Consider the following 23423-nt stretch of genomic DNA (forward strand, 5'->3'; position numbering starts at 1 on the left):
ACGGCAATTGAGGTCCTTTAAAGTTTTGTGTATTAAGAAGTCATTTTTTAAACGGAATTATTAAGGGTTCCAGGCTAAAAGTGTTCGACAATCGGTTAGTTTGATTTATCTTAAACAAGTTTTAATTCTCATTGCTTTAAATTTAGTGCTTTTTCACAATTTCAGACCAATTTATTGTGAATCACTCAGTCACTGTCTAAAATATGAAAAATTTGTTAATATTTTAATCTCAAAATTTAAATAAAAACAATTGATTTTATCTGGCCAAGCACTGTCTAATCGGCAGCTTTCCTAAAAATTATTTCGGGAATGTTTTATGCCGCTACAACAACAACAAGTATCTTCGTTACTTTCATTATAAAACTACGCTTTCTAGTTTTAATTCAAAATTCGTTTTGGTAAAGACTCCTTTCCTTATATTCTAAACTGTCAAAAGCAACAGTGCTTCCAAATCTATAATTTTAGCAGTGCGCGTGACATTTTAAAAATTTCCACAGTTAATTTATTGTGCTGCCAGCCTGTTTAACAGCTATAATGTGTTCGATTCACCACTCTACGAACTGTATGTGCATTCAATTCCATTCGGAATAACCGCGCCCACTTAGTGTATGCACTCAGATGTCAGTGCAAGTAATTAACGGCAATATCTTATCTTAAAATCTTTAGATATAAAATTAAACAAAAAATAAAAATGGAAAATATATGTATGTATGTAGTCAATTCTGCATATTTTCTAGCTGATAAGTAAGTCCATTATCCAGATGACGTCAAGTTCTGCAAAAATGCCAATGTTTATTAAACCTGATAACCAATTTAGATAAGAAGCAACATTATTATTGCTTTTGTTTATGTACTTGTATTGTACTGATTTTAAGTTGTACTTTGCTATCTTAAATTAACAACATTACCTATTTATTATGTTAACGCCAATAAGAGAAAGAAGTGCGCCAACAGTCAACCAATATTTAACTTCTCAATACATTCGTCGGAGATAAACGAGCGCTGTCAAGTGACAAAGCGGCGATCTTGCAGTGGTGTTATAAATAAAAGTAACAGTTTATCTAGTGGATTAAATTAAATTAATTTATGAACAGTCAACTATTTTCTGCTTGAATTTTTTAATTTTTTTTTTAATTTAATTTAAACTTTTTAATTTGCTTCCTAAATTGTAATAATTCATTTCACTAAAAATTGTATTGAAATAAAAATAGGTGGCAACCTTATTAAAATATAATAGATAACAGTAAAAATTCTCAAACCTCTTAAATTTGTTATCTATATCATGGTGTTTTATATTTTCTAAATTCATTTGCCATTAAAATTTCAGACGATTGGCAACCCTCAATTTTTTTTCCATAATTTAAAACTATTGATATTTGTCAACGAAAAGTCAAAAATACAATTTAAAGCATTAACAAATTAGCATGACTTTTAAAAAATAAATGATACCATTAAAAATTATCTTCACACAAGCTTCAAAATTTATTTACAGTTGAATTTCCATAACTCAAACTTCCTTAACTTGAAGTTCTTCATAGCTCGAACTCTTGAATTGGCAATAGATGTAAAATATCATACAAATTTCCTTCAACTGTATAATATTTACCAAATTTGCACAATTGTTCCGTGACCAACAATGCGTACGACTTTAATACACAACAGAAATAATGTAGCGGATATTACGGAAAGAAAACGAATTTATTGTTATTATATCAGTGACCTTAATACTGTACAATATTATTGGAATCTATTTGAAAAAAAAACCTAAAATATAGTTGTCATAGTTTTTTTTTATAATTTTTCATAAATATAAACAAATAAAATTTCGTTGAAAACAGTTATTTGACACACTTCCCTCTATAACGCCACGGTTTTGTGTCATCAAAACTAAAAAGGTTTGTGAAAGGTTCTGAACGATTCGTCAAGATGTAATATTCAACAACCTCTTCAGTTGCTTCTGGTTTCACAAAGGACTGTCTCATAAAGTTCAAGAGTGCTCTTCTCCTTTGGGGTTCAATCGAGAAACCTAAGCAATAGGGGTGTTTTATTTGACCCGCAAATTAAGCTATTAGCTTATTATGTATGGAAGATTTAGCCAATATAATTATATTGGCTTGTCATAAGCTATCATAGCTTGTATATTGAACTAGATGCATTGATAGTTCATCGCTTTTTTTATTCACAATAGTTTGGTTTTTTTCCAAAAAAAAAAGTAGTTGGCAATAGTGAGAAACGCCATTTTGACAAATAAAAATGTAAAAAACCAAAATTTTAAATTCATCAAACTTTATCCATATTTATTTTGACCATCCTGGATCTAATAATGGTTGTAGATTCCTTAAAAGATCAGAATATTATAGAAAATCAGTAAACAAAAGGAAATTTGATTTAAAAATTCACCTTTTTTGTCAAATAAATTACATTTCAGCTGAGAGTTCGGGCTCACATTGCCAACACAATTCTTTTTTAAGCGAAGATATGAAATAAGCTAAATGCGTTTTATTTGTCCATGATTTAGCTATTAGCTTGTGGTGGTCAAATAAAACACGCTTTAAGTCATATTAGAATTTCGAAAGCTTAAAATATCGGTTAGTGAGAGTAAAAACTTCTGATTAATACGTTTTAAGACATTTTGACGATATTTATTTTATTTAGCTGCAAAAAAGAAGGATTTTTTATAATCATCAACTTGAAGGAACCCAACAACCCATCGCTAAATGTTTAATATAATCATTAAATTGAAGAAGTCGTACATCGGCATATTTTCAATACTTTCTATGTAAAAAATTATTATTTCTTTAATTCAAACTATTTTCTGCCTTATAGATACATATTTAAAGAATAAATTCTGAAATTTAAAAAAAATCAAAACTCCTCCATTGCGACGTAAATTCCGGTGATCCCTCGGAAAAAAGGTGCGTCCGCGTTGTCAGCATAACTCCTCATCTAAAGAGATCATCCAAAACAAAAAAATTGGTTTGACATTTTGTTTTGTTTTTTTTTTTAAATAGTTGTAATTGAAAAAAACCAAAAATCCTTCGTTCAAACACGAGTAAATTTTCGAGAACATTTGATAACCGAATTGAATTTGAAAATACGGTTTTAAAATTTTGAGTAACAATAAAACTTGACTTGGAGCGCAAACCTTCCAAAGTCTATATCTCCGAAACTATTATTCGGATCGACTTGAAATGTTAGGATAATATTCTTGAGATGTTGTAGAAATTAATAAGCCAAAAAAACAAAAAATAATAATTTTTTGAACCCACGAAACCCCTGTAATCCCTTAATAATTAATATTACTATTGGTAGCCGAGGAGATTTTCTTTTAAGACATAAGAATGATTGCAGGTTAATGTCGGGGAAATCAAAAAATTCCGATATAATTAAACCGAGAGGACTTTTTTAAAGACATACGAAAGGTTAGAGCTTAAGGACGTCGAAATCAAAAAAATCAGTTAAATATCAAAGCTAGGTCTTGAAATCCAGTGATAGTGCATTCATTACCAGCCCAAAACTATGTTGATGCTATCACCTATAAATTCTTTAGCAGAAGAGAAGGATTCGTACATAGCGAGCAGCAGCCATCGGGGATAGCTTATTGTTAGTTACCTTATGTCACTCCTTTAAATAATAGCTTCTAATCTGTCGAAATGCAGTTATCGATAACTTTTTGTCAACGTACAACCAACAGTTGTCATATGGCAATACGATTTCATTGCAGTGGCGTTGTCAACTAATCATGCCAGTGATACTACCGGTCATTACGAATACACTGACTTACATAAAAATAATTACTTGTTAAAAAAAATGTGGATTGTTCAAAATTTTAATGACTTTTGTGAATAATGCATGAAATTTTTGGAATTCCATAAAAAAAAAACAAAAAATAACTAGAAGTCAAATATAAAATTTTACAAAGTCATTGTTCAGGAATGTGCGAAAAAAATATATTTTGATTATTTCGCAGAAAATCGGTATGTTTCGACTCTACAAAAACAACAACACACCTGTTGATTGTATGTGGCTTTATAAATATGAAAATATTTACGCCAACCAGTGAGTGACCTAATCTAATAATTGGCGCGCCGACATATAATTGAAATGCTGTTAGTAACATACCATACACCGCATTACGCTTTTAGGATAATAAAAAAGATGATTCACATTTTTTCCTATTCATCACTTTGTATGTATCTTTATGCAAATAAATGCAATAAAATCGTTAAAATCACCGCAATCAAAGTACACGCCGTTACTTTTACTGTTACCACTTCACTTTCTAATGAAAGCATTAATCATCAACATCATAATCGATAACTCATCGATAATTAGCAATTAATTAATAACACTATATTCAATCTGTTGCTAACTGTATTTGTACTATATGCATTATTTATTTATTTATCTTGCAATACGCTTCATTATTCCCAATGATAAAATCACAATTGTCGGTTGACTCAACGGCATATACGACTCATATGAGTCCGATTGAACAGTCGTCGGTATGGTAGCGCCGTTCGGCGTGCTTCGTATGTGTGTTCGCTTGGTCATGTAAACTATGCTAATTGTTGTTTAGCGAGTTTGCAACGCAGGTGATTCTGGAAGCGACATTCCAGCGTTTGTACTCACCACTTGAATTGGCGCCATTCCGACAGCCAGCCAATTCAGCCCAGCCCGTACGTACTGTCTCAGCAGTTATCGACAGTATGCGTGGTTCTGTTTTTATTGTGTTCTTATTGTTGTTGTTGTCGGCGTCGTTGATGATTATGTTATGGCAAATATTATTTTCGTTGTGGCGCTTCCTAATCAGTTTTAATATGAGTAAATACCACATATCTTTTGTGTGCGTTACGCTTTTGTTTACATGCAAATTAAATTTGTGTAGCGTTTAGCTACTGGGGAAATCTGTATTTACTTCAATTACGTGGCCCTGACCACATTTGTATGTATACTTATTGCGTTAAGTTCTTATATATCTGTCTGTGATTCGTCACTCCTTTCTACTTGCTACGTAACAGAGTTCACTTTTTCTTAAATAAAGAGGTTTTCAAATGGGACGCTACAAAAGTAGACCGATAGCGACATCAAACTCTTTTGCCATTTCTCTGCTGTGAGGATTGCCATTTCATCATGGATATACGTGTTCCAACAACGAGTCGAATTAAAATTTACTACCGAAATTCGGAGTCAGTGGCCTCAACTTTGAGAGCGCTACGTCCAATTTATGGTCGGCATAATCGTCCTGTCAGAACAGCAATTGAGCGTCTAGTAGAAAAATTTGAATCCACAGACACAATACAAAATCTTCCCGGTCCAGTGAGACAAAGAAGTGCCCGGAGTGTCGAGAATATTGCTGCCGCTACCGCATTAATTGAGGAAGACCCAAATCTGTCTCTCACTCGTCATCCTCAATCGTTAGGGATCTCTGTGACGTCGTTGTGGCGAATTTTCAACACACAAGATAAAATTGACACAAGAACTGAAGTCGCCTGATCACCAGAAGCGACGTATGTTTGTGAAATGGGATGAGCAACAACTTGAAAATAATCCGGATTTTCATCGAAAAATCATCTTCAGCGATGAGGCTCATTTCTGGTTAAATGGCTTCGTCAATAAGCAAAATATGCGTTATTGGTCAAGCAGCAATCCATACGTACTCATGTAATGAGTCACCATTGCATCCCGAAAAATTGCGGTTTGTTGCGGTTTATAGGCCTGCGGTGTCATTGGACCGTACTTCTTCCGTGATAATCAAGACCCGCACGTTACTGTGAATGGGAATCGCTACCGTTCAATGATAATCCAATATTTTTGGTCCGAATTGAATGATGGACTTGTGCAATATGTGGTTCGAACAGGACAATGCCACAAGCTACAGAGCGATGGTCACAATCGCTTTATTGAAAACCATGTTTGGTGAACGTGTTATCCCACGAAATAGCCCAGTCAATTGGCCGCATCGGTCGTGCGAATTAAACGTGAAATGGCAGCACTATCACACGATTTATGCTTGAAAACCTTCGAAAATTGGGTTCTGCGTCTGGACTTCTGAATACGTGCCGTGATGGCCATGTAAATGAAATCGAGTTCCGTACAAGACGGAATTTCATTGATATTTATTTAGCGCTCTTATGTAACTCTCTTATTGAAAAATCCTTATAAGGGCTTTGGTCGGTCTCTTAAGGTGTTACATGGGTTTGAGGGATTAAATTTTTTTTCTGTTTTTTTGCTCAATAATTTCTACAACATCTCAAGAATATTATCCTACATTTTCAAGTCGATCCGAATAATAGTCATTTATTATTTTCAAAGTCGGTTGTCAAATGTTCTCGAAAACTACTCAACCGATCTTGATGAAATTTTGCACATGTGTTCGAGATACAATTTACTCGTGCTTGAACGAAGGATTTTTATTTTTTTTTGGAAAAATGTTTGCCAAAATTCCAATTTTTAGTTTTTTGTCTTTCCTTCGTTCAAGCACGAGTTTATGGTCTTACCTAAAACACTTATTTTTTTATTTTTGTTTTTTCATTTTGAATGGTCCTGTCAAGAGTTATGCTGACAACGCGGACGCATCTTTTTCCGAGGGGTCACCGGAACCTCCGGTCGCAATGGCGGAGTCTTATTATTTTTTTTTTTGAAAATTTCAGAAATTATTCTTTAAATATGTATTTATGAGACACAAAAAAGTTTGAATTAAATAAATAATTGTTTACATAGAAAAAAAAAAATATTGAAAATATTGTTTTGATAGTACTAGTTCGTGATTTTGGAATACCCTTAGTTTAGGATCCTAAAATTAAACTTTGAACTTGAAATCTATGGAACTAATATTAGTAAATCTTCGTGAGAAATAAACCTACACAATTTCAACAAAAAAAACTTGATTTTAAAGAGCTGGCTCACTATAGGGTGAGTTGCTTACATTCACCTGTCAGTTATGTTCCTGTAATCGGTTTATTTTAATCTATAAAAACAAATTTTGACATTAAATCAGATATTCTTCAAACTATTAGTTTAATGTGTTTAAGGCAGTAGTCTGCTTTACAGGTTTCAAAAAAACGATTTTTTTGTTTTGTTTTAAATCTCTTCCAAAACTATCCAAGAATATGTCTTTAAAATTCCAGAGGTCAATTCGACATATTTTCGAATCTAGATCGGTTTTAGTGGCCGAGCGTCGAGCAGGTGCGAATGCTCAGGCAGACCTTTAAAGCACGTTTTCTCGAGTTTTCATTTCCACAAGTTTTAGAAAACGGTGCCGGCGATAGCAAAAAGAATATATGTCCGATCGAAAAAAAACCAGAGTGATCTAGCTTCAGTATTAAATTATCTTCTATTTGAACTAAAAAGTTGGACAAAAGTATTATTTAAACTACTTGTTTTGCAACTGAAAGTCAATTTTTTTTCTTAAAAAATTGATTTTTTTTTAAACTTCGAAAAAATTTGGAATTTTATAACTTCTTCGGTATTTTTTTAGTACATAAAGAAAAGAAACTTATAAAAATAAAAAAAAAAAAAATTTGGTTCGACTGTTTCAGGTGCATCGCACGACCTCCATCACCGGCCCCGATTTACAAGTGCAGACTCCAGGCGCTCTTACTTACAACTTTGAAAAAATTTCAATATTTTTTAATAATAAATATTTTTTTTAAGCCTTAAATATAGTACACTATCGTCTTAAAATTCCGTTTACCGCTATCATTTCCGTTTCAAAAAAAAAATTGCTAAAAAAACGCTTTTTTCGGCTTCTAAAGCAGACTACTGCCTTTATAGATATGAACATCATTCAGTTCTCAGGTTAGTGTCTCAATTCTCTCAATACACTTGCTATCATAATATAGTCCCGAAATATTATTCTAGAACTACCCGGATTTGGTAGTATCTTAATAAATATCCGTATCGTTCAGGTTATGTAGAACTAACAGTTTTGAGAAAACCTAAACCAACTGTCTTTTTGACCTTCGTCATTTAGACCAAGTTGTAAAAGTTTTAAGATTTATTATACCATATAAAATAGAAGAGACCAATGCCTACAATGGCACCCAAGCGTTGACTTATCTAATCAACTTATCTAATTTCACCATAAAATACTATAAATAGATTGCCCACTTGTGAAATGACTATTCTTAGCATTGGTTGAAACGCAAAAATATCTACTTAACCTCCATAAAATGCAATAAATGTTATAGAAAAACCTCCAATATTTCTGACTATATTTTAGAATTTTAGAGTTCTTATCAATAACAAAAAATTGCGATTATAAAACGTAAGCATTTATGAGTTTGGGTAAACCCGTCTCTAAATTCTAGCTATATTTTGCAGGAATAACAATTACAAATAAATACAACAACAACAAAATAAATGGCAAAAAAATCGAGATAAAGACATCCTTTGTTCCGCATAAAGCCGTGTGTCATCATACTAAATAAGCACTACCACTCAGCAACAGTTTGAGAAGCACTGGCCACTAAAATGACTGTCAGTTGCGCTTCCGCATTGCCAAATATGTAGAAAACTGAACACAATAAATTTCGCACTTTATGCGTGTTTTTATGATTATTTTTTTTTTTGTTTTTGCTTGATGTTGTTGCTTTTTGCGCTCTAGAGCTAAGTAAACAGCAATTCTTTTCACACGCCAGTTTTACTTGCATTCGCTGCGGTTGCCAGCGCTTCCTCTGCGTCAAGATTGACAATTTAATTTGCTTCGATTAACGTTGAATGGCAACACAATTGAACATATATCGAGCGCGGACAATTGCCTTATGCATTCATACATATGGAAATATATATACTTACATGTGTGTTTGTGTGTGTCTGCGGTGCAACGCGTCGCATGCGTAATGCAAAGCGCTTGACCTTCGCAGGAATGCAATGCATTGTTGTCGGCGGAAGTTGTTGAATGGAAATGTGTATAAAAATTCTTATATACATATACACAACAGTTTGTATGTATGTATAATATGTTTGCACAAAAGAAATTTATTATTTGCTTGCGCAAATAAAACAATTAAATCAGAAATCTGTAAAGTGGCAAATATTTTACTCTGATAAATGTATACATATGCATATGTATGTATGTTAAATTAATTATGAGTAATAAATATCAATGAAAAATCAATAAATTAATTTAAAAGCAATGAGATTTAAATGTTAATAACACTGCGATGCAAAATTAAATGATAAAATCAAAAGGAAATTGAAGCTAACAATTCGCATAATGAAATTCCAAAAGGATTTTTGGCATATAAATATGATTTTTTCTGAATATTTGAAGTTGGTGATCCTGTACATTAAAAAAAATAAAAAAAAAAATAATATAAAATAAATGATTTACAAAAATATATATATGCGATATTTTAATAATTTCTTATGTTGAAAATTACTAAAAGTGAGTTCAATCACTTTCCAAAAAACATTCAGAAACAAAAAAATTTGCAGAAGAAATGACAGAAAGAGACTGACAATGTCATCTACTTATGCGTTAAAAACCATATCTTAGGTACTACTCGACCAATTTCAATGAAAATCGGTAAATAATAATTTCTTGACACCCTGATAACACTAATGAAATGGTCGAAATCGGTTTATAACCACGCCTAATTTCCATGTAACTTAATTTTGTATTCCATCTGATTCCATCTATTTATAATACGAGGGCTGCTATATATATTTCTGGCCTAATAATGAAAATAGGAATATTTATCAACGAAAATGGTTTTATTGTTTTTCAAAATATTCTCCATCAAGATTTATACACTTTTGCATGCGCTCAAACCAATTTTCGAAGCACTTTTTTTGAGCCTTTTTTTGAGCGATTGTCAAATTGTGCGGGATCCAACGAGAACAAACCTTTTTTACGGCCAGTTGTTCATGCAATATCGAATGTATGCTGGTGGGAGAAATGCATAGGCATGCCTCTATCTGAAGGTATGTTACATGACGGTCTTGCATTATCAGTTCACGTACGTCATCGATGTTTTCTGGCACAACGGCTGTTTTTGGACGACCTTCACGGAATTCGTCTTTGAGCGAGCGTCAGCCATGATTGAATTCGTTGTACCAGTTTTTCACAGTGCTATAGGATGGTGCTTCATAGCCATACAAAATTCGCACGAAAATGTTCACGAGTTAATTCCATTTTTTGGCCGAGATACATTTTTTAATTCCCTGTGAATAAAACAATTAACGATTAAATGACAAAACGTTCTGAGTGATGTTATGCTAAAAAATGTCAAACTTTCCAATGGAAATGTCAGATTGCACCTGGCAACACTTAGTGTAGCCTAGGCCAGAAATATATATAGCAGCCCTCGTATATACATTAGAAACCACAGAAGATATGTGAATAAAACTTTACACAAATACTGTATTTGAGGTGTGGCATCACTTCTGGAAAAATTGTCAAAATCGAACTATAACTTTTCAAGGCCCCGCATATTGAACATGAAGAACTCAGAGCCTAAGGTTAATTTTTCATCATAATTATCGGTAAATATCTCAGAGATGTTAGTTTAAATCGGGTTATAACTTCCCCTAGCTCCTACGTATATACCTTATATTCGGATTATCAAACTTCCGGTGGGAGCATATAGTCTTGGATATAGTATATGAGTGAAATCAATACAAATTACCTCAGCTCTCATATACTATATATGTTGATTTTCGTTATGCTAGTGGACTTTATGCCACCCGAACTTAGCCTTTCTTTACTTGGTTCTAATAAAATATTGATAAATTCAATTTTTGTTAAAACATAAAAAACTCAGCCTTTAAAAAATTAAATACTAATTTTATATGAAAATCTCTAAAAAATAACCAGAAATTTAATGTTTTGAATCGAAAAAACTGGTATAAAAACTGGTATAATAAAATTTGTATAAAATAGCAATTGGTAAAACTTCTAATTTAATAGGAAAAACTTTAAAAATAACTAAAAGTGTAATGTGGCGATACGACCAATGAACGGGTATAATAAACTTTTTATAAAATAGCCATATATTTCTTGTGTTTACATGAAAATTGGCGACAAAACAAATTTAGCTTTTCAAAAAGAATGCAGAAATTATTTCAAATAAAATTGGACTAAAATAGAGAAAATGCCTGAAATTCATTAAGAAATTGTAAAAAACTATCTCTGTCACTTTATTGCGACTTTTAATATCATCCAGATATGATCTTAAATTAAAGAGTGATTGAAACCTTTTTCTTTTACTTTATTTTCCTTCAAATTACGTTGAAGGTCAGATAGGTTTAAAAAAAAGCAATAAAAATTGAAGACGTTAACAATAGTATTATATAATCTAAGGTAGTAGTTCAACGTTTATCTTCTCCTTATAAAGGGTGATCCAATTCGAGGATCGCTACTTCTTTAAACAAAAAAACACAGAAAATTCAAATTTCATGGGGAAAGTTTATTATCAATCGAAAGAACATTTATGATTTCAAGTTATCTCTTTCAAATATTGGCCGCGACTACGTCTCAGATCGCCTATTCGTTGAGTACAATTTTCGAGCTCGTTCGAGTATTTCGACTGTTTTTTGCTCCAAGGTCTGAATCCAAACGAGATTGTCCGCCTAGACTTTAGACTTTACATATCGCCCAAAGGATCTAACTATGTGCCATCGCACGATCTAGGCGGGCAATCGACCGATCCAAAACGTGAAATTATCTGTTCACCGAAGTCTTCTCTCAATAAATCCAACGATTGATGCGATGTGTGGGAAGAGGCGCGGTCTTGTTTAAACCAAAGGTCACCGAGATTACGAGCTACAATTTCAGCCACCGGATAGTTGGTTATCATAGCACGATAACGGTCGCCATTGACGGTTACATCCTCACCGGCATCTCTTTTGAAGAAAAATGGTCCGATGATTCCACCGACCCACAAACCACACCAAACCGTTGGTTTTTATGGATCAAATGGCACCTCTCTCTCTCTCTTTCTCTTCAGATTGCTCTTCAATGCATTTGCATCAAATAAATGAAATTTTTTTTATGAATTTTAATAGGACAGTCATTTTTGACTGACGATTATGGAAATGCGTGGTCACATATATTTTCGCTTTATTCGTTATTAAATATTTCAGAAGTGTGCTCTTGAAAATGTCGTGAGGTTTCGTGTAAATTTCATCAAAATCGAACGAATCAGCGATTTTCAAGTGGTTTGCAAAATTATTATTTATACCAATGTGTATAGAATATAAATATAGTAGATATAAATAAGACATATTTTAGACTTGCCAAAATTGCGTTGTGTCCATAAAAATTCTTTAGGGACCTACATATATATAACAGTTCAATTTGTTTACGCGAGAGTACCGCAAAAGCGAAAGAAAGGTAACGAGTAAGTGATAATAGAAAAGAAGGAGAATATATAGCAAATACAAATAATAACGGAGGTGAGTGAGTGTGACCACAGAGAGAGTGAGTTTACGCTGATTTTCTGAATGAGCATTTCTAGCACGCTGCTTTATTGTTGCTACATACTATATAGTGAATTTGTGTTGTAGTTGTTGCTTTGGGTGAAACGCGCGCAAAAAGCTACTCGCTCACTGGCGACGACGACTAACACCGACTGGCAAGAGTTCTAGCTTTTGCCTGCTAACCCCGGCCAGTAAGTTGCGAATCTGCCTGCAGCGTGCACACGTTTTCATATTACTTGTACATAGATTAGCGCGCGGCGCGTGTAGAAATTCAGGCAAAAACAATTTTTCTACAATAAATTATTTGTTGTGTGTTTAAATGAAGTGTGAAAACAAATTTACGAAAGTCAGAATTGTAATGGAAATTGTGTGTACAAAATAGTGTAGAGCGGTCACGGTAATTTGTAGAAAGTGGCAACAACAAAAAAATAATAATAGCAAAAAAAATTACTTAACAAAATTGTCGTAGGAAACTAATTCAGTAACGTGAAATATTTGTACTGGAAATAATTATAAAAGAATTTTAAAAAAATACAAAAAAAAATTGTGAAAAAAGTTAACAATAACAATTTATTAAGTGCTTGTGGCTTGTAAATCAATTTTTTTTGTTTAATTACAAAGAAAAAAGATAATTCATTGTGTGGTTTACTGTCTCGCAGCCGCAGCGCCACCAGTAGCAGTTTACTTTTAAGCGCCTTTTTGTGAATGTAAGCAATATTTTTTATAAGTTTGTTTTTTGTTTACTGTTATCTAAGTAAGTTTTCTGTGAGCATTTACATGTATATATATATGTATTTATTATGCTTTTATTTGTATGTGTTTGTGTGTATGTGTGACAAGCAACTTGTTGAAGGAAATTGCAATTGGAGCAGATAAATCGGAGAAAAAAAAAGTTAAATATGTAAATCATAAATTAATTAAAAATAAACTAAATTAAATTAATTAATTAAAATAATAAATAAAAAATTATTAAAATATGGAATTAAAAAAATAATAATTAAAAAAAATTATTTTAAAAATTTAAAATTGAAAAATAAAGTTGATGTAATTACTAAAAAATAAATAAATTAAAAATATAAAGTTAAAAAAAAGTAAATAAATAATAAATAAATAATAAAATTAAAAAAAAAATAATGAAAAAATATTATTAAAAAATAAATAAATAATAGAAATTAAAACAAAAATAAATAAGAAATATGAAAATTAAAAATAATAATAAAAAAATACATTAATAAAAATAATAAAATTAAAAAAAAAATAAAAAATAGAAAGTAAAAAAAATAAATAATAAATAAATTAATAAATAAATAATAAAATAAAAAAAATAATGAAAAAATATTATTAAAAAATATAAATAAATAATACAAATTAAAAAAAAAAAATAAATAAGAAATATAAAAATACATTTATAAAAATAATAAAATTAAAAAAATAATAAATAAATAATATAGATTTAAAAATAAGAATAAATTGAAAATATTGCATTAAAAAAGAAGTAAAAAATTAATTTTAAAAGATTCAAATACAAAAATTAGGGTGAAATAATTATTAAAAATTAAAAATAATAATAATTAAAATAAAAAATAGTGAATTAAAAATTTAAAATTTAAGAATAATTATAACAAGAATTAAAAAAAAGTTAGAATAAACAATATGTAATTTAAGAAAAATTTGACAAAATTATTTGGTACTAAAAAATATTAAAATAAAAAATAATTTAAAAAATTTAGTTCAAATAAAATTAAAAAAAAATCGATAAATACATAATAATTAACAAATAATTTATATTATATGAAAAATATATAAATTTAATTAAGTAGAAATAAATAATAAAAAAAATTCGAAGTAAGAACTTAAGTTGAAATAAGAATTTAAATTTATTAAAATAAAAAAACAGTTATTGAATAAAATTATAAAAAATTGAAAATGTTGATGGAACAAAAATATTAAAATATTAATAGAAAAAAAAATTAATTTAAAATAAAATTATCTTAAAATAAATCTTATAAAATTATTAAAATCTAAACTTTTACGAATATGTTATATTTTATATTAAATACTAAATTAAGAATCATATTAGATTAGAAAATAATAAAAAATAAAACTAAAAAATGTAAGATAATAATGATTAGTAAACAACACAATTAACAAAAAATAACAAAATTAAAATATATAAAAATTAAAGATAGAGTGAAAAAATATTCATAATAAATTAAAAACAAAAATAAATAAATGAAATTAAAAAAATATGAACTAATAAAGTATTGAAAATATTAAAAAAAAAATATTTAAAAAATAATTAATAATAAATAAAATTAAAATTCATAAAATTCTTCAAAAAATATGCTTACAAAACCGCACTTATACATATCGTTATGTACAACTGACCGGAAAAGGGGGACAAGTATAGCGGAAATCGAAATCGCAAAACATTTATGCATATATACAAACATAAATATTTCTAGATATGCAATTGTTGTGGCATTTAGCATGCATATCTTACGGTTGGCTATAGTGCTAAATCATTAGTCGTACTCCCTAAGCGCTGAAGGCTCGTTGTAAATATATTTATTATTTGCACAGTTGATTATACATATATGCTTGAGCGCCAAAGCACGCTATACTCTTCATACATTATCAGCTATTAATATACACACTCGCATTTATATGCCTGTTAATACGTTCATTTGTTGATCGCGCAAACAATATCAGCTTTTGCTTTATAGTTATATACAACAACAGCAGTAAATATATATTTTGAGTTATTTTCTTTTCAGTTTTTTATTGAAATTTCATTGAACGTTCACACGCACGATTTGTTTTGTAGGGTAGGTAACGGATCGTAAATAAGCGATTATGTATATGTGGTATGTATGGCATTTAGTTTTTTTTTTACTCTTCGATCACAACAATCGCGATACACGCGCTAAGCGTTCACTATGTTTTGCTGCATATCGTTTAATAATATTATATATGTATGCATATACGAGGGTGTGCCATTGAGGCATATAAACTTTTTGTAGCGTTGCTCAGTTTCTGTTTTAAAGCGCGCTGTTAGTTGTCAGCTGTCAACTGTCAAATGTCAGAGTTTCCAAAAGCACTGTTAAACGACAGCAGATTTGAAAAATCAAATAATTTAAATATCAGCTATAAAGCGTGGGGTGTAAGGAGTGGAAAATCTAATTGTGAGAGCTGACATTTTTGGAGAATGTGGCTCTGAAAGGTCTGAAAATGCTGTCATGTTAAATAAATGAGAGTTAATGAAGAAGAGAAGCTAAAAAAAATTAAAAGTACGAAAGTCAAGAAAAATACTAAATAGGATTACTAAATTGAATGAATAAATTTAGAAAAAGTAAAAGTAATATTTCCGAAATTTAAAAAAAGTTCAGATATTGTATAAGGTAATGAAGATGAAAGAGGAAGGTGATTTTAGGATGTCAGAATGAGCTTATAAGATGAGAATAGATTAAAATATACATGGGTATTCAAGAATTTAGAAAATTATGATGAGATATTTGAATCGCTACCCGTAACAATAAGAAAAGGATGATAAGAAAGAGTGGAGAAGTGCAAAATATGGTCATTGAGATGAGTTTTGAGCTTATAGCATTTGAAGAAAAGGCAAGTTAGTAAAAAATACATCGAGAAAGAAGCTTGGTATGCGATTGAGTTAACTCTCTTCGATTCACCCTAACTTTAAAGAGTTCCGATCCGATCATATAACTGGTATAAATCACATAAACTGGCATAATAAAAAAGCTATATAGTAGTATTCGAATAAAATATTTTAAGCAGGTTGTCTCTTGTATCGAATATAGTTGGATAACATTGTTACCCTCTCTTATTTTTATAAGAGCGTAGAGCTCACATACAGCGAGTAGAGGATTGCCGAAACGAGTACGGAATAGTTATAACAATAAAGTGAAAGAGGGAAAAGCAGCATAGGGATGCAGTAGAAAGAAAAATAAAGAAGATGTTTATAAAGTAAAAAAGAAAATAGTAAAGCACAGGAGAGGAAAAACAAGTTAAGTGGCACACCTAGTGTAATGGACTAAAAAAGGTGATTTTTGGGAATTTTTATTTAAAAAATACTTTATCAAGTATTTAAAAATTTGAAGAATAGATTTATACATGTTTCAAGAATATACAGTGAAATTTTAGAAAAAAAATTAAATATTTTTTAAGTTATAGTCGATCTCCAACGGCGCGAAAAAAGGCCCTGCACTGCTGCAGTGATTCCTGTCTTCTCCGTGGATGAAATCTAAAAAAAAATTCTCGTTAAACTAGATAATATTGTCTGTACAATGACCTACGATAAAAAAATCTTAAATTGACGTTTTAAAAAAAAATAGTCGAATTTTACCGAAAATTTTGGTCGTTTTTGGCCTGCCAAAATTCGATTTTTTGATCAGATCAAAAATCGATAAGTCATTGTACGGAGAACTATCGATTTTTTTGGAATTTCACACGAGGTGTGCCCCTTAACCTATGAAACCATGCTCAGGACTTGGCGTGAAACCCAATTAATGTCATTTTAATGGTTTTCTTTTCTGAAAGCTTTTAAACCTCCTTAATGTCAATATAATCTACTTTTGATGTAATTCACATCAACAATTTCCATCTATTATCTATTATTTATTTGCATTTTATTGTTGCTATACCTTCCGTAAAAGTGAGTCTAGTGAATTCTCGTTCTCTCTAGAATGCGTTAGAGCTTTCGCTGCTTGATAACAAATATTTATGCATTTTATAAACTCAACAATTGAGAGAAAATGAAAAGAAATATCAAAAATAAACTGTTATCTTAACATAGCTCAAGTGCTAAATATGTTCAAACAATAACAATAACAATTGTAGAACAAGAAAATACTGCTAGATAATCAGATTCAAAAGCAAGTGTATTAAGCTTTGAACGCTTTTAAACTAGTTAGCACATGTGATGTTATGCATTTATATATAAATATATATAATATTAGCCAACGCGCTATAGATTTCATATTTCGTTCATTTCACCTAGGCGATTCCGTCACCGCTGACACTTTTGTACGAAATTTTGCAACTCCATTTTTGTGATGTTGTCAATAGCTTTTGTTAGAATATGTCAATATGCGCGCGCACTCACACATACATACATAAATATATATTGCTGTTTATGAACAGGGGCCTGTTGTGCAAAAAATTCCTCTAGCCGTCGCCGCTCACACGCTATAAATGCACCTCTGTGTGTATGTGTGTGTGTCTACATGTGGTTTTTATTTAATTTAATTTATTTTGCAGCGCCGAGCGTTGTATGTGTGAATTGGTATTACCTCATCGCTCGCGCCGTCGATCGCTGGCAGCGCGCGCACACTTTAACCGTCGCCCATTCACACAATTGGATTACAATCGGATTACGTGTTGGGGGTTAATAGTTGACACATTAGCGGTAACTAGGCGCAATAAAGAATTGAATTTGAAAACGAATTGAAAAATGACTTATAGTCCGCACTCTACCTACAGATATGGCACAAATGTTTGTATGTTTGTAAATGCGCGCTTGCGAATAACCACTGTATAAATATAAATATTTTAAATACATTAAATTGGTTATAAAAATGTGACTTTGCGCGAATAGTTATGTATGTAGCGCGACGCGTTAAGCGTGGCGCGTGAAATGAGAAAAAAATACACGCGTGAAATAAATTTTGATTACATTTATTTTTGTATTTTTTTTCAAAAAATGCGCATATTTTTGGTGATTTGGTATTTAATAAAAAATAGATTTTTTGCTTTAAAAATTACTCATATTAAAATATTTATGCTGATTAATTCCATGCTGAGTATTTTGATTCAGTACTGAGTACTTGGAAACTATGTTGAGTATTTTGCATCGATTATAAGTACTTTGAATCGATAATGAGTAGCTTCAATTTATATTGAGTACCTTCAATCGATATTGAGTACTGTGAAACGATAATTTGTACAATTAATCTGAATACTTTGCGTCGACACTGAGTATTTTGAGTCGTTAATGAATATTTAAACTAATACTGAGTATTTGGAATCAATTATGAGTACTTTGAAGCCATAATGAGTATTTTCAATCAAAAGCGCATATTTTAAATCTTGAAATAGAGTGATATTTAATCGATAACAGAAATTTGTTGGGTGATTGTTTTGTATAGCGGACTTTAGTATAAAACTTCAATCCATATTGAGTACTTTGAATCAATCCTGAGTACTTAAAAAAAACGCTAAGTATTTTGAATTCAATATGAGTACCTTCAATCAATATTGTGTACTCTGAACCGATAATTTGTACTATTAATCTAACCATTTTAAAACGATTCTGGTTTATTTGGATCGAAGCAGAGTACTGTCAATCCATGCTGTGTACTCTGAACTGATAATTGAGTAATCAATTTTACTATTTTCGAGCGATTCTGAGTATTTTGAAACGGTAATGAGCACCGCATCGCACATTTTGAATATTGAGATAGAGTGATATTGAATCGATTATAGACTTTCTTTGAGTGAGTGCTTTGTATAGAATACTTAAGTATATTACTGAGTACTTTCATACTGAATACTTTGAATTAATAATACACACTGTACATCCTGGCCGAGACTATCGAAACAAAGTTCTTGAGAACATAGTTAACATCACATTTGAAGTTGCTGTGTCATGGGCTTGCCAACGATTTTTGCCTTCGCGCTTAAAAGTAGGCAACACTTAGTTAGACTATATATTTTCTTATATGAAAACATGTGTTTCATGACGGAATAGCTTTAAAAGCTATGCAATTGCGTATATTTGTATTTTTCCGAGTTTAGAAATTTCTGATAAATAATTAATATTTCAGATCAAACATTTCACATTTTTAATTTCTTATAATATTTTTTTTATATATTTAAATACAGATCAAACATTTCAAATTTTTAATTTCTTATAATATTTTTTTTATATATTTAAATACATTTCTTTCAAATTTTTTCAAAAAAAATTTTTTTTAGATATTTAAATGCATTTATTTCACATTTTTCTCAAAAAATATTTTTTTATTCACCTCTCCCTATATCCTCCAATTCTACTTGCACAAGCCCTCTCTTCAACAATGATCTATTCATGTACATACATACATCTGTTTACTATGCGCTGTTGTTTTTATATTTTCCTTTTCTTTTTCACTTCACTCGATCCGCAATATTTTAGCAAGCATTAGTATTAATATTGTTAGCAAATAATAATAAGTATAATGGCCCACACGAGTTTGTCGCTGAAATCTTTTGGCAAAATATTTTTGTTTGCATTTGCTTTTAGTCACAAACGCTCCACTTATTGATTTTTTTTGTTGTATATATTTTTTTTATTTTTGTTAAAAATTAACTGGTTCATTTATCGTTTTCTAATAGCTAACCGTTTTGTGTGTAGTTTCATTTACGAGTTTACTACATGAGCCATTTGTACAGGTGTCTTTATTTTTTATTAATATATTCATTGATTTTCCCATTAATATGCTAAATTATGTGTTAAATATGCAAAATGAGCGAATTGTATCATCGGTATTTTAATTTATTAAATTATTTGTGTATATTTGTATTTTCAACTCGAGCTATTTACTTAAGTAGTTTGGGTTTCATTTATAAAATATGGAGTGTGATTTGTTAGATAAACAACAAATGCGAATTAACATATTAGTTAAGAATCTTGAACTATTTCATTTACATGATTAAAGCGCTGTTTTGACTTTTAATTTGACATTTCTGACACTACATAACCTCAAAATCTTCGAACAAAAGCTTTAACTTAATCCACTGCTAACCTAAAAACCATATTTCGTCATCCTAAAAAACTACCGTTTTAAAATGTTTGAACCTTGAAATTAAACTTGACCCAATGCTTGTTGTACACTTGTTTTTGTTGTAGCCTTTTTTCTTACACGTCTTCAAATTGCTTTTTGTTTACCTAATTGGATATTAGTATTAATTGTACATGATCCCTCCCACTAAGCCTGATAAATATGCTATTAGTTGACATTAAATACATGGATTTTAAATTTTAAATTATAACAACAACAACAATAAGAAAATTATATTCTGTAGCAACCAAATTGACAGCATTCACACAATTTCGGTTGAGCTTAGCGCCCGCTGTGCCTTTGAGTGTTGATTGATTACAGGCAATTAGCCAAAGGCGCACACACAACCTGACACATGGATATATGTATGTGCGTGTGTTTGTATATAAAGAACTGTATATAATTAACTATACCCAGTTGGAAGTCAGCCGCTTTTGGCAACTATCAGACACTTGATACTTCAGTACTATATAGATGATGTTTAGAACTATCAGTTTGTAGTTCGTAGAATTTGGGGATCGTTATTACCAAAATCACTAATTATGTCTAATTCATGAGAGGACCGAATTCATTGATTAGTGTTCTTAATACCTTTTTTCTTCGATTCTTAGACCTTTCTCGATTGTCTTTAGTTCATGCAAGATCTTAACCCTTGCAAAGGTTATCACACCGTTCTTAGAAAAATGTTTCATCAAATCTCAGCTTGGTTACTACAATGTGTCATCATCTATTGTTTTTAGTTCTCAATTAGATCAATCAGATTTCACTGACTTATGAATTCATTCCTTTTATTTAAGTGGATTTCTATGTTATAATACTTCCTAGAATTATTACTTGAAACTTTGAATGAATGAGCTAATTTAGATATTTCCTTTACAATTCTTTTTTCTCATTAAAGAAAATGAGTAGCATACTGTAATGAATCATGAATGAATTTTAATATATCTGGAATTGTAATAATTCACAGCTGTTTTACAATAAATTTATTAAAGAAGTAAGCGGAAAACTGTATGTACATATATAAAAATAAAACTGTATAATAATGTAATAAATACAAAATTTAAAAAAAATGGAGCATGACTAAATCAAACCAGTCATTTATGATAATTATTAAAACTCAAACTGAAGTAGTAAAAAAATAAAAAAAAATATTTTGAACTTAAAACAAAAAAATAAATAAATAAATAATATATATAATTAATGAAAAAATAATACATATAAAAATAAAAATAAATGTAAGAAAATAATAATTATAAAAAAAATAAGAAATATAAAAATATGAATAAAAAAAAAAATTATTGATAAATATAATAAATAAAAATTCATAAGTATAAAAAATAAATAAATACAAAATTTTATAAAATATAAATTAAAAATCTAAAAATCAAAAGAAAAAATCTAAATTCTTGTTTAGAAATTTCATAAATCATATGAGATCACAAAAAATCCCATTGACTTTATTTTTTTATACTACCCTACAGTCATCAGTGATCTCATTGTCTTTTTAGAATCACTTTCATTGTAAAATATATTATTTATTATAATTATATTTTTATTCGCTTTGTAATTTTAATTCTTGTACTGAGAGAGTGAATTACAGTCAACCTTAATTTGCTTGTTAAGCTTTATTGTTAATAAATAATAATAATTCTTTAATTCGATGAAGAGACGGCCAGGGGTTTTCCTATCCCTACGAATTATTCAGCATCAGTTTACTTTAGTTAAATATTTCAGAAAACATATAGAAAGTCATGATCTAATAATCCTCTTTAATAATCCAGACCAGATTGTGATCACATTCACTCAGACACCATTGGACATCGCCTAAAAGTAGGCAACATTTAGCTAAAGAAATATCTGTTTAAATACTATAGAAATCATATCTTCGTACGTAGTAAGTTCGATCTCTATCGGAGTTAGAGTTTATTTATTTTACATTTTAGGGAAAAAAACTCATACACACTGAATATAGAGGGACTATGGATATTTTTTTTTTGAAAATATCGAATATAGTCTCGCTTAGTGGATTATAATACTAAATTTGAATTATTTCGGTGAGAAGACACTTATATTTAAATATATTTAATGAAGGCCGATTTGATTGATAGAAAAGTTGTTGCTGTAGTATCAGAAAACATTCGCAAAATAATATTAGAGAATGCTGTAGAGTCGACAGTTCTTAACAACGTCTGTTCCGGTTATATCTATAGAAAAGTCAACGGAGACGTTTATTATATTTTGCGTTAGACGATTTTCTATCTATATAAAAATCTTCGGTGCTAATTATATTTGGGACAATTGATTTAGAGAGTGCTGTTAGACCCAGTTAATGAGATTACTACGCGAGATCTTGAGATATCTACCTCTACAGACTTATTTGACAAAGTCATTGTTAAGGCTGGATTGAGGTAACAAAACACAGAGAGAGCTTGTTGAACTTAGGAAAGCTCGTGTTATCTAATGTTTCCAAAGAGTTTTCCAGGTTCTGACTAATAGATCTTATTTAGAATCACTTTGATAATGTCTCCAAAAAAAAACTTCCAGGTTCTGACTAATAGATCTTATTTAGAATTACTTTGATAATGTCTCCAAAAAAACTTCCAGGTTCTGACTAATAGATCTTATCTAGAATCATTTTGATGGGAACTTTTTATGAGTTTATTGTGAGAAAGGACGACTTGTGATTGTGTAAGTTTAGATACTTGTTGGATCTGTGCTCTAAAGAAGTGAAGGATTAAAGCTGTATATGAGGTGTTCATGGAAAAGATTTTGAAAAAAATTCCTACTGGGAAGCTTATAAAGAAGCTCATCAACATTTATATTTATTTATTAATAAAAAATATATAACAATTTTGTATAACAAAAGATAAACGAAACAAAAACCAAGTGGCATCAGCAAAACAAATGACAAATAGCCTAGTCAAACAACACAAAATAAAATTAAATAAATTATAAAAAAATAAAACAAAAAAAAAATCGACAAAATAACGTCAACCAGTCAAGCGTTTGTTAGCGTGTGGAGAAAGCGTTTTAATATTATATTTTCGCTCCAATACGCCTAACAACGCAAATGTACGAATCTAATTTTATTTACATACATAACTACAAATAAACAAAATATGAGGCAGATGATGATGATGAAGATGACACTTTACACGA

General features: G+C 30.1%; 1 protein-coding gene across 5 annotated transcripts in view; it reads left to right on the plus strand.

The window, feature by feature from the left end:
* The window catches only part of LOC105214724 (uncharacterized), a 192946-nt gene that overhangs the window by 132034 nt on the left and 37489 nt on the right, over positions 1-23423 (plus strand). The window contains exon 1 of one of the 5 annotated variants that reach the window (XM_011188300.3): positions 12421-13133. The exons of the other annotated variants lie outside the window; for them this stretch is intronic. The gene's annotated coding sequence lies outside the window, so the exon portion shown is untranslated. Of the gene's footprint in view, positions 1-12420; positions 13134-23423 lie in introns of those variants that run through there. 5 annotated transcript variants of the gene reach the window in all.

The sequence above is a fragment of the Zeugodacus cucurbitae genome, chromosome 3, assembly GCF_028554725.1.
Source record: "Zeugodacus cucurbitae isolate PBARC_wt_2022May chromosome 3, idZeuCucr1.2, whole genome shotgun sequence".
NCBI lineage: Eukaryota > Metazoa > Arthropoda > Insecta > Diptera > Tephritidae > Zeugodacus > Zeugodacus cucurbitae.